Source organism: Rhinoderma darwinii, chromosome 1 (assembly GCF_050947455.1).
Source record: "Rhinoderma darwinii isolate aRhiDar2 chromosome 1, aRhiDar2.hap1, whole genome shotgun sequence".
NCBI classification, from domain to species: Eukaryota; Metazoa; Chordata; class Amphibia; order Anura; family Rhinodermatidae; genus Rhinoderma; species Rhinoderma darwinii.
The window spans coordinates 216,587,986-216,603,670 of NC_134687.1; the positions used below are offsets into that span (position 1 = coordinate 216,587,986).

General features: G+C 35.2%; 15 non-coding genes across 15 annotated transcripts; all 15 read right to left on the reverse strand.

The window, feature by feature from the left end:
* Nucleotides 1–40: 40 nt before the first annotated feature.
* On the reverse strand, nt 41–113 carry TRNAK-UUU (transfer RNA lysine (anticodon UUU)). Its single transcript has one exon. It is a non-coding gene; the product is annotated as a tRNA-Lys (tRNA).
* A 776-nt stretch (nt 114–889) lies between these two features.
* On the reverse strand, nt 890–962 carry TRNAK-UUU (transfer RNA lysine (anticodon UUU)). The gene has a single exon. It is a non-coding gene; the product is annotated as a tRNA-Lys (tRNA).
* Nucleotides 963–1,738: 776 nt separating this feature from the next.
* TRNAK-UUU (transfer RNA lysine (anticodon UUU)) lies at nt 1,739–1,811 on the reverse strand. Its single transcript has one exon. It is a non-coding gene; the product is annotated as a tRNA-Lys (tRNA).
* Nucleotides 1,812–2,587: 776 nt separating this feature from the next.
* TRNAK-UUU (transfer RNA lysine (anticodon UUU)) lies at nt 2,588–2,660 on the reverse strand. Its single transcript has one exon. It is a non-coding gene; the product is annotated as a tRNA-Lys (tRNA).
* A 776-nt stretch (nt 2,661–3,436) lies between these two features.
* TRNAK-UUU (transfer RNA lysine (anticodon UUU)) lies at nt 3,437–3,509 on the reverse strand. The gene has a single exon. It is a non-coding gene; the product is annotated as a tRNA-Lys (tRNA).
* Nucleotides 3,510–4,285: 776 nt separating this feature from the next.
* TRNAK-UUU (transfer RNA lysine (anticodon UUU)) lies at nt 4,286–4,358 on the reverse strand. Its single transcript has one exon. It is a non-coding gene; the product is annotated as a tRNA-Lys (tRNA).
* Nucleotides 4,359–7,970: 3,612 nt separating this feature from the next.
* TRNAK-UUU (transfer RNA lysine (anticodon UUU)) lies at nt 7,971–8,043 on the reverse strand. Its single transcript has one exon. It is a non-coding gene; the product is annotated as a tRNA-Lys (tRNA).
* A 776-nt stretch (nt 8,044–8,819) lies between these two features.
* On the reverse strand, nt 8,820–8,892 carry TRNAK-UUU (transfer RNA lysine (anticodon UUU)). The gene has a single exon. It is a non-coding gene; the product is annotated as a tRNA-Lys (tRNA).
* Nucleotides 8,893–9,668: 776 nt separating this feature from the next.
* Nucleotides 9,669–9,741, reverse strand: TRNAK-UUU (transfer RNA lysine (anticodon UUU)). Its single transcript has one exon. It is a non-coding gene; the product is annotated as a tRNA-Lys (tRNA).
* A 1,625-nt stretch (nt 9,742–11,366) lies between these two features.
* TRNAK-UUU (transfer RNA lysine (anticodon UUU)) lies at nt 11,367–11,439 on the reverse strand. Its single transcript has one exon. It is a non-coding gene; the product is annotated as a tRNA-Lys (tRNA).
* Nucleotides 11,440–12,215: 776 nt separating this feature from the next.
* TRNAK-UUU (transfer RNA lysine (anticodon UUU)) lies at nt 12,216–12,288 on the reverse strand. Its single transcript has one exon. It is a non-coding gene; the product is annotated as a tRNA-Lys (tRNA).
* A 776-nt stretch (nt 12,289–13,064) lies between these two features.
* On the reverse strand, nt 13,065–13,137 carry TRNAK-UUU (transfer RNA lysine (anticodon UUU)). The gene has a single exon. It is a non-coding gene; the product is annotated as a tRNA-Lys (tRNA).
* A 776-nt stretch (nt 13,138–13,913) lies between these two features.
* TRNAK-UUU (transfer RNA lysine (anticodon UUU)) lies at nt 13,914–13,986 on the reverse strand. Its single transcript has one exon. It is a non-coding gene; the product is annotated as a tRNA-Lys (tRNA).
* Nucleotides 13,987–14,762: 776 nt separating this feature from the next.
* Nucleotides 14,763–14,835, reverse strand: TRNAK-UUU (transfer RNA lysine (anticodon UUU)). Its single transcript has one exon. It is a non-coding gene; the product is annotated as a tRNA-Lys (tRNA).
* Nucleotides 14,836–15,611: 776 nt separating this feature from the next.
* On the reverse strand, nt 15,612–15,684 carry TRNAK-UUU (transfer RNA lysine (anticodon UUU)). Its single transcript has one exon. It is a non-coding gene; the product is annotated as a tRNA-Lys (tRNA).
* Nucleotide 15,685: the final 1 nt, after the last annotated feature.

The window sequence follows — 15,685 nt, forward strand, 5'->3', positions numbered from 1 at the left end:
ATCATAAATAAGTGAAACGTCTTGATTTCTAAAAGACACACGCCTGAACAGGGACTTGAACCATGGACCCTCAGATTAAAAGTCTGACGCTCTACCGACTGAGCTATCCAGGCTCTCCAAAACCAAAACGTGTGCGGGAAAATCGGCGTTTCTCTCCTTCTCATATATATTCTGACCTGGAGTGCTTTGTTATGTGGTTTCAAGGGTTACTTAGACAAGAAAAGTATAAAGTTATTTTGACTTGATAAAATCAGCTACGATGCTAAAGTTTAAACAGTCAAGACATTGTTAGATCATACATTTTTCTTTTTTAAGGCATAAAGTTTACATTTTGTTCTGACATCCAGGAAATCTTAAAAGCATGGACTAGTTCTTAGTTTCAAAGAGAGTTTCAGTCATGGATAAGTGATAGGTTGTTTTTCAAAAGACTTACACCTGAACAGGTACCCTCAGATCGAAAGTGTGATGCTCTATCAACTATTTACCTTAGTTTCAAAGAGAGTTTCAGTCATAGATAAGTGATAGATTGTTTTTTCAAAAGACTCATGTGATACTCTACCCACTAAACTATCCAGGCTCTATAAAACACAAAAATATGCAAGAAAATCGATGGTGTTATCATCATTTATATTTTGAGCTATAGCACTGTTATAATGTATATGCTTTTAAAGTCTACTTTCAGAAGAAGAGAAAAGTGTAATTTCATCTTGTCTTAATGAAATTCTCTAGGCTGCTAAAGTTTGAGGCGGCAAGACATCATTAGATCATACTTAATTCTATCCTTAAGACATAAAGTTACATCATTAATCCAATAATTTTTTTAGAGTATGAAATCTACGTAATGTTCAAATCATAAATAAGTGATATGTCTTGACTTCTAAAAGACACACGCCTGAACAGGGACTTGAACCCTGGACCCTCAGATTAAAAGTCTGATGCTCTACCGACTGAGCTATCCAGGCTCTCCAAAACCAAACCATGTGCGGGAAAATCTGCATTTCTCTCCTTCTCATATATATTCTGACCTGGAGTGCTTTGTTATGTGGTTTCAAGAGTTACTTAGACAAGAAAAGTATAAACTTATTTTGACTTGATAAAATCAGCTACGGTGCTAAAGTTTAAACAGTCAAGACATTGTTAGATCATACATTTTTCTTTTTTAAGGCATAAAGTTTAAATTTTGTTCTGACATCCAGGAAATCTTAAAAGCATGGACTAGTTCTTAGTTTCAAAGAGAGTTTCAGTCATGGATAAGTGATAGGTTGTTTTTCAAAAGACTTACACCTGAACAGGTACCCTCAGATCGAAAGTGTGATGCTCTATCAACTATTTACCTTAGTTTCAAAGAGAGTTTCAGTCATAGATAAGTGATAGATTGTTTTTTCAAAAGACTCATGTGATACTCTACCCACTAAACTATCCAGGCTCTATAAAACACAAAAATATGCAAGAAAATCGATGGTGTTATCATCATTTATATTTTGAGTTATAGCACTGTTATAATGTATATGCTTTTAAAGTCTACTTTCAGAAGAAGAGAAAAGTGTAATTTCATTTTGTCTTAATGAAATTCTCTAGGCTGCTAAAGTTTGAGGCGGCAAGACATCATTAGATCATACTTAATTCTATCCTTAAGACATAAAGTTACATCATTAATCCAATAATTTTTTTAGAGTATGAAATCTACGTAATGTTCAAATCATAAATAAGTGATATGTCTTGATTTCTAAAAGACACACGCCTGAACAGGGACTTGAACCCTGGACCCTCAGATTAAAAGTCTGATGCTCTACCGACTGAGCTATCCAGGCTCTCCTAAACCAAAACATGTGCGGGAAAATCTGCATTTCTCTCCTTCTCATATATATTCTGACCTGGAGTGCTTTGTTATGTGGTTTCAAGAGTTACTTAGACAAGAAAAGTATAAACTTATTTTGACTTGATAAAATCAGCTACGGTGCTAAAGTTTAAACAGTCAAGACATTGTTAGATCATACATTTTTCTTTTTTAAGGCATAAAGTTTAAATTTTGTTCTGACATCCAGGAAATCTTAAAAGCATGGACTAGTTCTTAGTTTCAAAGAGAGTTTCAGTCATGGATAAGTGATAGGTTGTTTTTCAAAAGACTTACACCTGAACAGGTACCCTCAGATCGAAAGTGTGATGCTCTATCAACTATTTACCTTAGTTTCAAAGAGAGTTTCAGTCATAGATAAGTGATAGATTGTTTTTTCAAAAGACTCATGTGATACTCTACCCACTAAACTATCCAGGCTCTATAAAACACAAAAATATGCAAGAAAATCGATGGTGTTATCATCATTTATATTTTGAGTTATAGCACTGTTATAATGTATATGCTTTTAAAGTCTACTTTCAGAAGAAGAGAAAAGTGTAATTTCATTTTGTCTTAATGAAATTCTCTAGGCTGCTAAAGTTTGAGGCGGCAAGACATCATTAGATCATACTTAATTCTATCCTTAAGACATAAAGTTACATCATTAATCCAATAATTTTTTTAGAGTATGAAATCTACGTAATGTTCAAATCATAAATAAGTGAAACGTCTTGATTTCTAAAAGACACACGCCTGAACAGGGACTTGAACCATGGACCCTCAGATTAAAAGTCTGACGCTCTACCGACTGAGCTATCCAGGCTCTCCAAAACCAAAACGTGTGCGGGAAAATCGGCGTTTCTCTCCTTCTCATATATATTCTGACCTGGAGTGCTTTGTTATGTGGTTTCAAGGGTTACTTAGACAAGAAAAGTATAAAGTTATTTTGACTTGATAAAATCAGCTACGATGCTAAAGTTTAAACAGTCAAGACATTGTTAGATCATACATTTTTCTTTTTTAAGGCATAAAGTTTACATTTTGTTCTGACATCCAGGAAATCTTAAAAGCATGGACTAGTTCTTAGTTTCAAAGAGAGTTTCAGTCATGGATAAGTGATAGGTTGTTTTTCAAAAGACTTACACCTGAACAGGTACCCTCAGATCGAAAGTGTGATGCTCTATCAACTATTTACCTTAGTTTCAAAGAGAGTTTCAGTCATAGATAAGTGATAGATTGTTTTTTCAAAAGACTCATGTGATACTCTACCCACTAAACTATCCAGGCTCTATAAAACACAAAAATATGCAAGAAAATCGATGGTGTTATCATCATTTATATTTTGAGCTATAGCACTGTTATAATGTATATGCTTTTAAAGTCTACTTTCAGAAGAAGAGAAAAGTGTAATTTCATCTTGTCTTAATGAAATTCTCTAGGCTGCTAAAGTTTGAGGCGGCAAGACATCATTAGATCATACTTAATTCTATCCTTAAGACATAAAGTTACATCATTAATCCAATAATTTTTTTAGAGTATGAAATCTACGTAATGTTCAAATCATAAATAAGTGATATGTCTTGACTTCTAAAAGACACACGCCTGAACAGGGACTTGAACCCTGGACCCTCAGATTAAAAGTCTGATGCTCTACCGACTGAGCTATCCAGGCTCTCCAAAACCAAAACATGTGCGGGAAAATCTGCATTTCTCTCCTTCTCATATATATTCTGACCTGGAGTGCTTTGTTATGTGGTTTCAAGAGTTACTTAGACAAGAAAAGTATAAACTTATTTTGACTTGATAAAATCAGCTACGGTGCTAAAGTTTAAACAGTCAAGACATTGTTAGATCATACATTTTTCTTTTTTAAGGCATAAAGTTTAAATTTTGTTCTGACATCCAGGAAATCTTAAAAGCATGGACTAGTTCTTAGTTTCAAAGAGAGTTTCAGTCATGGATAAGTGATAGGTTGTTTTTCAAAAGACTTACACCTGAACAGGTACCCTCAGATCGAAAGTGTGATGCTCTATCAACTATTTACCTTAGTTTCAAAGAGAGTTTCAGTCATAGATAAGTGATAGATTGTTTTTTCAAAAGACTCATGTGATACTCTACCCACTAAACTATCCAGGCTCTATAAAACACAAAAATATGCAAGAAAATCGATGGTGTTATCATCATTTATATTTTGAGTTATAGCACTGTTATAATGTATATGCTTTTAAAGTCTACTTTCAGAAGAAGAGAAAAGTGTAATTTCATTTTGTCTTAATGAAATTCTCTAGGCTGCTAAAGTTTGAGGCGGCAAGACATCATTAGATCATACTTAATTCTATCCTTAAGACATAAAGTTACATCATTAATCCAATAATTTTTTTAGAGTATGAAATCTACGTAATGTTCAAATCATAAATAAGTGAAACGTCTTGATTTCTAAAAGACACACGCCTGAACAGGGACTTGAACCATGGACCCTCAGATTAAAAGTCTGACGCTCTACCGACTGAGCTATCCAGGCTCTCCAAAACCAAAACGTGTGCGGGAAAATCGGCGTTTCTCTCCTTCTCATATATATTCTGACCTGGAGTGCTTTGTTATGTGGTTTCAAGGGTTACTTAGACAAGAAAAGTATAAAGTTATTTTGACTTGATAAAATCAGCTACGATGCTAAAGTTTAAACAGTCAAGACATTGTTAGATCATACATTTTTCTTTTTTAAGGCATAAAGTTTACATTTTGTTCTGACATCCAGGAAATCTTAAAAGCATGGACTAGTTCTTAGTTTCAAAGAGAGTTTCAGTCATGGATAAGTGATAGGTTGTTTTTCAAAAGACTTACACCTGAACAGGTACCCTCAGATCGAAAGTGTGATGCTCTATCAACTATTTACCTTAGTTTCAAAGAGAGTTTCAGTCATAGATAAGTGATAGATTGTTTTTTCAAAAGACTCATGTGATACTCTACCCACTAAACTATCCAGGCTCTATAAAACACAAAAATATGCAAGAAAATCGATGGTGTTATCATCATTTATATTTTGAGCTATAGCACTGTTATAATGTATATGCTTTTAAAGTCTACTTTCAGAAGAAGAGAAAAGTGTAATTTCATTTTGTCTTAATGAAATTCTCTAGGCTGCTAAAGTTTGAGGCGGCAAGACATCATTAGATCATACTTAATTCTATCCTTAACCCCTTTAGGACACAGCCTGTTTTGGCCTTCAGGACACAGCCTATTTTTTCAAATCTGACATGTGTCACTTTATGTGGTAATAACTCCGGAATGCTTTTACCTATCCAAGCGATTCTGAGATTGTTTTCTCGTGACATATTGTACTTTATGTTAGTGAAAAAATTTGGTCGATAAATTCAATATTTATTTGTGAAAAACTTCAAATTTTAGCAAAAATTTGCAAAAATTTGCATTTTTCTAAACTTAAATGTATTTGCTTGTGAAACAGATAGTAATACCACACAAAATAGTTACTAGTTAACATTTCCCATATGTCTACTTTATGTTTGCATCATTTTTTTTCACGTACTTTTATTTTTCGAGGACGTTACGAGGCTTAGAACTTTAGCAGCAATTTCTCATATTTTCAATAAAATTTCAAAAGGCTATTTTTTCAGGGACCAGTTCAGTTCTGAAGTTGCTTTGAGGGCCTTATATATTAGAAAGTCCCCATAAATCACCCCATTTTGAAAACTGTACCCCTCAAGGTATTCAAAACCACATTCAGAAAATATTTTAACCCTTTAGGCGTTTCACAGGAATTAAGGCAAAGTAGAGGTGAAATTTACAAATTTCATTTTTTTTGCCGAAATTCATTTGTAATAAAAAAAAATCTGTAACACAGAAGGTTTTACCAGAGAAACGCAACTCAATATTTATTGCCCAGATTCTGCAGATTTTAGAAATATCCAACATGTGGCCCTAGTATGGTAATGGACTGAAACACAGGCCTCAGAAGCAAAGGAGCACCTAGTGGATTTCGGGGCCTCCTTTTTTTAGGAATATATTTTAGGCACCATGTCAGGTTTGAGGAGGTCTTGTGGTACCTAAACAGCCGAAACCCCCCCAAAGTGACCCCATTTTGGAAACTACACCCCTCAAGGCATTTTTCTAGGGGTATAGTTAGCATTTTGACCCCACAGTTTTTTTGCAGACTTTAGTGGAATTAGTCTGTGAAGATGAAAATCACCTATTTTTCTGTGGAAACATAGAATTTTTTCATTTTTACAAGGAATAAAGGAGAAAAAGCCGCCCAACATTTGTAAAGCAATTTCTCCCGATTACGCCAATACCCCATATGTGGTCGTAAACTGATGTTTGGACCCACAGCAGGGCTCAGAAGGGAGGGAGCGCCTTTTGGATTTTTTGAAGCAGATTTTGCTGGATTGGTTTTCAGTGCCATGTCGGGTTTGCAACGCCCCGGAGGGACCAAAACAGTGGAAACCCCCCAAAAGTCACCCTATTTTGGAATCTACACCCCTCAAGGAATTTTTCTAGGGGTATAGTGAGCATTTTGGCCCCTCAGGATCTTTTTTAGAGCTAGGGTGACCAAAAAACAGCGATTTTGGCGCTTTAAATTCTTTATTTATTACAGCGTTCACCGTGCGCAATAAATTACGTTTTAATTTATTCTGCCGGTCGGTACGATTACGCCGATACCATATGTGTATAGTTTTTTTTAAGTTTTGCAGCGTTTGCACAATAAAATGAAGTTTCTATAAAATAATTTATTTTCTGGGACACGCTATTCTGAGCCGTAACTTTATTATTTTTTCGTCAAAAAAGCTGTGGGAGGTCTTGTTTTTTGCGGGACGGGTTGTAGTTTTCATTGGTACCATTTTGGGGTAAATGCAACTTTTTGATCACTTTTTATTCTATATCTTGGGAGGGGTGGTGACCAAAAAATAGCGATGCTGACCGTTTTCAGTTTATTTTGTTTGCGGCGTTCACCGTGCGGAAAAATTAACATTATAGTTTCATAGATTGGGTCGTTACAAACGCGGCGATACCAAATATGTGTACTTTTTTTTAACGTTTTCATTTTTTCCCTATAATAAATGACTTATTATAGGAAAACAAAACCTTTTATTTTTACACTTTTATAAAACATTTTTATTAACTTTTTTTTACTTTTTACACTTTATATTTTTGTTTATTAACTTTTTTTTTTACTTTTTACACTTTCTTTTTTTGACCTGCAGCTCTGATCGCTGCTAGAATACATTATACTACCTAGGTAGTGTAATGTATTCCAACTGTCAGTGTGACGTCACAGTCACTCTGACAGTTGGTCTACGAGGATCAGCAGAGGCTAATCCTCATAGGCTGACATACATGGCAGACCTGGGGGCCGTTGTCTGGCCCCCAGGTGCCATCACAAGCATCAGAAGCCCCCACGATTGCATGGGGGCTGCTGATGCGCTACAAACCCGCTACATGCGGAGATCGCAATCGAGCCCCGCATGTAACGGGTTAATTGCCGAAATCAGCGGCGATGAGCCGCTGATCGGCAACACTGGAGAGTGTCAGCTGTCGGGGACAGCTGATCTCCAAGTTCCCGATGCACACTGTCGCCGACAGTGTGCATCGGGAACGGCACAGTGACTTTCTGTCACTCTGACAGGAAGCCTATCAGGACCAGCCGAAGGTTGGTCCTGATGGGCTTCTGTCCATGGCAGACCCGGAAGCCATTGTTTGGCTTCCGTTTGCCATACTAACTATCGGCAGACCCCGCGATTTCGGACGGGGGTCTGCCGATATGTTAGAAACCCCTAAAATTCGGCGATTGCACCCGATCGCCGAATTTAAGGGGTTAATGCGCCGAAATCAGCGGCAAAGGACCGCTGGCCGGCAAGAGGGGAGTGTCAGCTGTCGGCGACAGCTGACCTCCTAGTTCCCGGTGCACACTGTCGCCGACAGTGTGCACCGGGATTAACTCAGTAACTGTACGTCCTCGTGCGGGAAGTAACTTCCTGCAACGACGTACAGTTACGTCCTGGTGCGGATAGGGGTTAAGACATAAAGTTACATCATTAATCCAATAATTTTTTTAGAGTATGAAATCTACGTAATGTTCAAATCATAAATAAGTGATATGTCTTGATTTCTAAAAGACACACGCCTGAACAGGGACTTGAACCCTGGACCCTCAGATTAAAAGTCTGATGCTCTACCGACTGAGCTATCCAGGCTCTCCAAAACCAAAACATGTGCGGGAAAATCTGCATTTCTCTCCTTCTCATATATATTCTGACCTGGAGTGCTTTGTTATGTGGTTTCAAGAGTTACTTAGACAAGAAAAGTATAAACTTATTTTGACTTGATAAAATCAGCTACGGTGCTAAAGTTTAAACAGTCAAGACATTGTTAGATCATACATTTTTCTTTTTTAAGGCATAAAGTTTAAATTTTGTTCTGACATCCAGGAAATCTTAAAAGCATGGACTAGTTCTTAGTTTCAAAGAGAGTTTCAGTCATGGATAAGTGATAGGTTGTTTTTCAAAAGACTTACACCTGAACAGGTACCCTCAGATCGAAAGTGTGATGCTCTATCAACTATTTACCTTAGTTTCAAAGAGAGTTTCAGTCATAGATAAGTGATAGATTGTTTTTTCAAAAGACTCATGTGATACTCTACCCACTAAACTATCCAGGCTCTATAAAACACAAAAATATGCAAGAAAATCGATGGTGTTATCATCATTTATATTTTGAGTTATAGCACTGTTATAATGTATATGCTTTTAAAGTCTACTTTCAGAAGAAGAGAAAAGTGTAATTTCATTTTGTCTTAATGAAATTCTCTAGGCTGCTAAAGTTTGAGGCGGCAAGACATCATTAGATCATACTTAATTCTATCCTTAAGACATAAAGTTACATCATTAATCCAATAATTTTTTTAGAGTATGAAATCTACGTAATGTTCAAATCATAAATAAGTGAAACGTCTTGATTTCTAAAAGACACACGCCTGAACAGGGACTTGAACCATGGACCCTCAGATTAAAAGTCTGACGCTCTACCGACTGAGCTATCCAGGCTCTCCAAAACCAAAACGTGTGCGGGAAAATCGGCGTTTCTCTCCTTCTCATATATATTCTGACCTGGAGTGCTTTGTTATGTGGTTTCAAGGGTTACTTAGACAAGAAAAGTATAAAGTTATTTTGACTTGATAAAATCAGCTACGATGCTAAAGTTTAAACAGTCAAGACATTGTTAGATCATACATTTTTCTTTTTTAAGGCATAAAGTTTACATTTTGTTCTGACATCCAGGAAATCTTAAAAGCATGGACTAGTTCTTAGTTTCAAAGAGAGTTTCAGTCATGGATAAGTGATAGGTTGTTTTTCAAAAGACTTACACCTGAACAGGTACCCTGAGATCGAAAGTGTGATGCTCTATCAACTATTTACCTTAGTTTCAAAGAGAGTTTCAGTCATAGATAAGTGATAGATTGTTTTTTCAAAAGACTCATGTGATACTCTACCCACTAAACTATCCAGGCTCTATAAAACACAAAAATATGCAAGAAAATCGATGGTGTTATCATCATTTATATTTTGAGCTATAGCACTGTTATAATGTATATGCTTTTAAAGTCTACTTTCAGAAGAAGAGAAAAGTGTAATTTCATTTTGTCTTAATGAAATTCTCTAGGCTGCTAAAGTTTGAGGCGGCAAGACATCATTAGATCATACTTAATTCTATCCTTAAGACATAAAGTTACATCATTAATCCAATAATTTTTTTAGAGTATGAAATCTACGTAATGTTCAAATCATAAATAAGTGATATGTCTTGATTTCTAAAAGACACACGCCTGAACAGGGACTTGAACCCTGGACCCTCAGATTAAAAGTCTGATGCTCTACCGACTGAGCTATCCAGGCTCTCCAAAACCAAAACATGTGCGGGAAAATCTGCATTTCTCTCCTTCTCATATATATTCTGACCTGGAGTGCTTTGTTATGTGGTTTCAAGAGTTACTTAGACAAGAAAAGTATAAACTTATTTTGACTTGATAAAATCAGCTACGGTGCTAAAGTTTAAACAGTCAAGACATTGTTAGATCATACATTTTTCTTTTTTAAGGCATAAAGTTTAAATTTTGTTCTGACATCCAGGAAATCTTAAAAGCATGGACTAGTTCTTAGTTTCAAAGAGAGTTTCAGTCATGGATAAGTGATAGGTTGTTTTTCAAAAGACTTACACCTGAACAGGTACCCTCAGATCGAAAGTGTGATGCTCTATCAACTATTTACCTTAGTTTCAAAGAGAGTTTCAGTCATAGATAAGTGATAGATTGTTTTTTCAAAAGACTCATGTGATACTCTACCCACTAAACTATCCAGGCTCTATAAAACACAAAAATATGCAAGAAAATCGATGGTGTTATCATCATTTATATTTTGAGTTATAGCACTGTTATAATGTATATGCTTTTAAAGTCTACTTTCAGAAGAAGAGAAAAGTGTAATTTCATTTTGTCTTAATGAAATTCTCTAGGCTGCTAAAGTTTGAGGCGGCAAGACATCATTAGATCATACTTAATTCTATCCTTAAGACATAAAGTTACATCATTAATCCAATAATTTTTTTAGAGTATGAAATCTACGTAATGTTCAAATCATAAATAAGTGAAACGTCTTGATTTCTAAAAGACACACGCCTGAACAGGGACTTGAACCATGGACCCTCAGATTAAAAGTCTGACGCTCTACCGACTGAGCTAACCAGGCTCTCCAAAACCAAAACGTGTGCGGGAAAATCGGCGTTTCTCTCCTTCTCATATATATTCTGACCTGGAGTGCTTTGTTATGTGGTTTCAAGGGTTACTTAGACAAGAAAAGTATAAAGTTATTTTGACTTGATAAAATCAGCTACGATGCTAAAGTTTAAACAGTCAAGACATTGTTAGATCATACATTTTTCTTTTTTAAGGCATAAAGTTTACATTTTGTTCTGACATCCAGGAAATCTTAAAAGCATGGACTAGTTCTTAGTTTCAAAGAGAGTTTCAGTCATGGATAAGTGATAGGTTGTTTTTCAAAAGACTTACACCTGAACAGGTACCCTCAGATCGAAAGTGTGATGCTCTATCAACTATTTACCTTAGTTTCAAAGAGAGTTTCAGTCATAGATAAGTGATAGATTGTTTTTTCAAAAGACTCATGTGATACTCTACCCACTAAACTATCCAGGCTCTATAAAACACAAAAATATGCAAGAAAATCGATGGTGTTATCATCATTTATATTTTGAGCTATAGCACTGTTATAATGTATATGCTTTTAAAGTCTACTTTCAGAAGAAGAGAAAAGTGTAATTTCATTTTGTCTTAATGAAATTCTCTAGGCTGCTAAAGTTTGAGGCGGCAAGACATCATTAGATCATACTTAATTCTATCCTTAAGACATAAAGTTACATCATTAATCCAATAATTTTTTTAGAGTATGAAATCTACGTAATGTTCAAATCATAAATAAGTGAAACGTCTTGATTTCTAAAAGACACACGCCTGAACAGGGACTTGAACCCTGGACCCTCAGATTAAAAGTCTGATGCTCTACCGACTGAGCTATCCAGGCTCTCCAAAACCAAAACGTGTGCGGGAAAATCGGCGTTTCTCTCCTTCTCATATATATTCTGACCTGGAGTGCTTTGTTATGTGGTTTCAAGGGTTACTTAGACAAGAAAAGTATAAAGTTATTTTGACTTGATAAAATCAGCTACGGTGCTAAAGTTTAAACAGTCAAGACATTGTTAGATCATACATTTTTCTTTTTTAAGGCATAAAGTTTACATTTTGTTCTGACATCCAGGAAATCTTAAAAGCATTGACTAGTTCTTAGTTTCAAAGAGAGTTTCAGTCATGGATAAGTGATAGGTTGTTTTTCAAAAGACTTACACCTGAACAGGTACCCTGAGATCGAAAGTGTGATGCTCTATCAACTATTTACCTTAGTTTCAAAGAGAGTTTCAGTCATAGATAAGTGATAGATTGTTTTTTCAAAAGACTCATGTGATACTCTACCCACTAAACTATCCAGGCTCTATAAAACACAAAAATATGCAAGAAAATCGATGGTGTTATCATCATTTATATTTTGAGCTATAGCACTGTTATAATGTATATGCTTTTAAAGTCTACTTTCAGAAGAAGAGAAAAGTGTAATTTCATCTTGTCTTAATGAAATTCTCTAGGCTGCTAAAGTTTGAGGTGGCAAGACATCATTAGATCATACTTAATTCTATCCTTAAGACATAAAGTTACATCATTAATCCAATAATTTTTTTAGAGTATGAAATCTACGTAATGTTCAAATCATAAATAAGTGATATGTCTTGATTTCTAAAAGACACACGCCTGAACAGGGACTTGAACCCTGGACCCTCAGATTAAAAGTCTGACGCTCTACCGACTGAGCTATCCAGGCTCTCCAAAACCAAAACGTGTGCGGGAAAATCGGCGTTTCTCTCCTTCTCATATATATTCTGACCTGGAGTGCTTTGTTATGTGGTTTCAAGGGTTACTTAGACAAGAAAAGTATAAAGTTATTTTGACTTGATAAAATCAGCTACGATGCTAAAGTTTAAACAGTCAAGACATTGTTAGATCATACATTTTTCTTTTTTAAGGCATAAAGTTTACATTTTGTTCTGACATCCAGGAAATCTTAAAAGCATGGACTAGTTCTTAGTTTCAAAGAGAGTTTCAGTCATGGATAAGTGATAGGTTGTTTTTCAAAAGACTTACACCTGAACAGGTACCCTCAGATCGAAAGTGTGATGCTCTATCAACTATTTACCTTAGTTTCAAAGAGAGTTTCAGTCATAGATAAGTGATAGATTGTTTTTTCAAAAGACTCATGTGATACTCTACCCACTAAACTATCCAGGCTCTATAAAACACAAAAATATGCAAGAAAATCGATGGTGTTATCATCATTTATATTTTGAGCTATAGCACTGTTATAATGTATATGCTTTTAAAGTCTACTTTCAGAAGAAGAGAAAAGTGTAATTTCATTTTGTCTTAATGAAATTCTCTAGGCTGCTAAAGTTTGAGGCGGCAAGACATCATTAGATCATACTTAATTCTATCCTTAAGACATAAAGTTACATCATTAATCCAATAATTTTTTTAGAGTATGAAATCTACGTAATGTTCAAATCATAAATAAGTGAAACGTCTTGATTTCTAAAAGACACACGCCTGAACAGGGACTTGAACCCTGGACCCTCAGATTAAAAGTCTGATGCTCTACCGACTGAGCTATCCAGGCTCTCCAAAACCAAAACGTGTGCGGGAAAATCGGCGTTTCTCTCCTTCTCATATATATTCTGACCTGGAGTGCTTTGTTATGTGGTTTCAAGGGTTACTTAGACAAGAAAAGTATAAAGTTATTTTGACTTGATAAAATCAGCTACGGTGCTAAAGTTTAAACAGTCAAGACATTGTTAGATCATACATTTTTCTTTTTTAAGGCATAAAGTTTACATTTTGTTCTGACATCCAGGAAATCTTAAAAGCATTGACTAGTTCTTAGTTTCAAAGAGAGTTTCAGTCATGGATAAGTGATAGGTTGTTTTTCAAAAGACTTACACCTGAACAGGTACCCTGAGATCGAAAGTGTGATGCTCTATCAACTATTTACCTTAGTTTCAAAGAGAGTTTCAGTCATAGATAAGTGATAGATTGTTTTTTCAAAAGACTCATGTGATACTCTACCCACTAAACTATCCAGGCTCTATAAAACACAAAAATATGCAAGAAAATCGATGGTGTTATCATCATTTATATTTTGAGCTATAGCACTGTTATAATGTATATGCTTTTAAAGTCTACTTTCAGAAGAAGAGAAAAGTGTAATTTCATCTTGTCTTAATGAAATTCTCTAGGCTGCTAAAGTTTGAGGCGGCAAGACATCATTAGATCATACTTAATTCTATCCTTAAGACATAAAGTTACATCATTAATCCAATAATTTTTTTAGAGTATGAAATCTACGTAATGTTCAAATCATAAATAAGTGAAACGTCTTGATTTCTAAAAGACACACGCCTGAACAGGGACTTGAACCCTGGACCCTCAGATTAAAAGTCTGACGCTCTACCGACTGAGCTATCCAGGCTCTCCAAAACCAAAACGTGTGCGGGAAAATCGGCGTTTCTCTCCTTCTCATATATATTCTGACCTGGAGTGCTTTGTTATGTGGTTTCAAGGGTTACTTAGACAAGAAAAGTATAAAGTTATTTTGACTTGATAAAATCAGCTACGATGCTAAAGTTTAAACAGTCAAGACATTGTTAGATCATACATTTTTCTTTTTTAAGGCATAAAGTTTACATTTTGTTCTGACATCCAGGAAATCTTAAAAGCATGGACTAGTTCTTCGTTTCAAAGAGAGTTTCAGTCATGGATAAGTGATAGGTTGTTTTTCAAAAGACTTACACCTGAACAGGTACCCTGAGATCGAAAGTGTGATGCTCTATCAACTATTTACCTTAGTTTCAAAGAGAGTTTCAGTCATAGATAAGTGATAGATTGTTTTTTCAAAAGACTCATGTGATACTCTACCCACTAAACTATCCAGGCTCTATAAAACACAAAAATATGCAAGAAAATCGATGGTGTTATCATCATTTATATTTTGAGCTATAGCACTGTTATAATGTATATGCTTTTAAAGTCTACTTTCAGAAGAAGAGAAAAGTGTAATTTCATCTTGTCTTAATGAAATTCTCTAGGCTGCTAAAGTTTGAGGCGGCAAGACATCATTAGATCATACTTAATTCTATCCTTAAGACATAAAGTTACATCATTAATCCAATAATTTTTTTAGAGTATGAAATCTACGTAATGTTCAAATCATAAATAAGTGATATGTCTTGATTTCTAAAAGACACACGCCTGAACAGGGACTTGAACCCTGGACCCTCAGATTAAAAGTCTGATGCTCTACCGACTGAGCTATCCAGGCTCTCCAAAACCAAAACATGTGCGGGAAAATCTGCATTTCTCTCCTTCTCATATATATTCTGACCTGGAGTGCTTTGTTATGTGGTTTCAAGAGTTACTTAGACAAGAAAAGTATAAACTTATTTTGACTTGATAAAATCAGCTACGGTGCTAAAGTTTAAACAGTCAAGACATTGTTAGATCATACATTTTTCTTTTTTAAGGCATAAAGTTTAAATTTTGTTCTGACATCCAGGAAATCTTAAAAGCATGGACTAGTTCTTAGTTTCAAAGAGAGTTTCAGTCATGGATAAGTGATAGGTTGTTTTTCAAAAGACTTACACCTGAACAGGTACCCTCAGATCGAAAGTGTGATGCTCTATCAACTATTTACCTTAGTTTCAAAGAGAGTTTCAGTCATAGATAAGTGATAGATTGTTTTTTCAAAAGACTCATGTGATACTCTACCCACTAAACTATCCAGGCTCTATAAAACACAAAAATATGCAAGAAAATCGATGGTGTTATCATCATTTATATTTTGAGTTATAGCACTGTTATAATGTATATGCTTTTAAAGTCTACTTTCAGAAGAAGAGAAAAGTGTAATTTCATTTTGTCTTAATGAAATTCTCTAGGCTGCTAAAGTTTGAGGCGGCAAGACATCATTAGATCATACTTAATTCTATCCTTAAGACATAAAGTTACATCATTAATCCAATAATTTTTTTAGAGTATGAAATCTACGTAATGTTCAAATCATAAATAAGTGAAACGTCTTGATTTCTAAAAGACACACGCCTGAACAGGGACTTGAACCATGGACCCTCAGATTAAAAGTCTGACGCTCTACCGACTGAGCTATCCAGGCT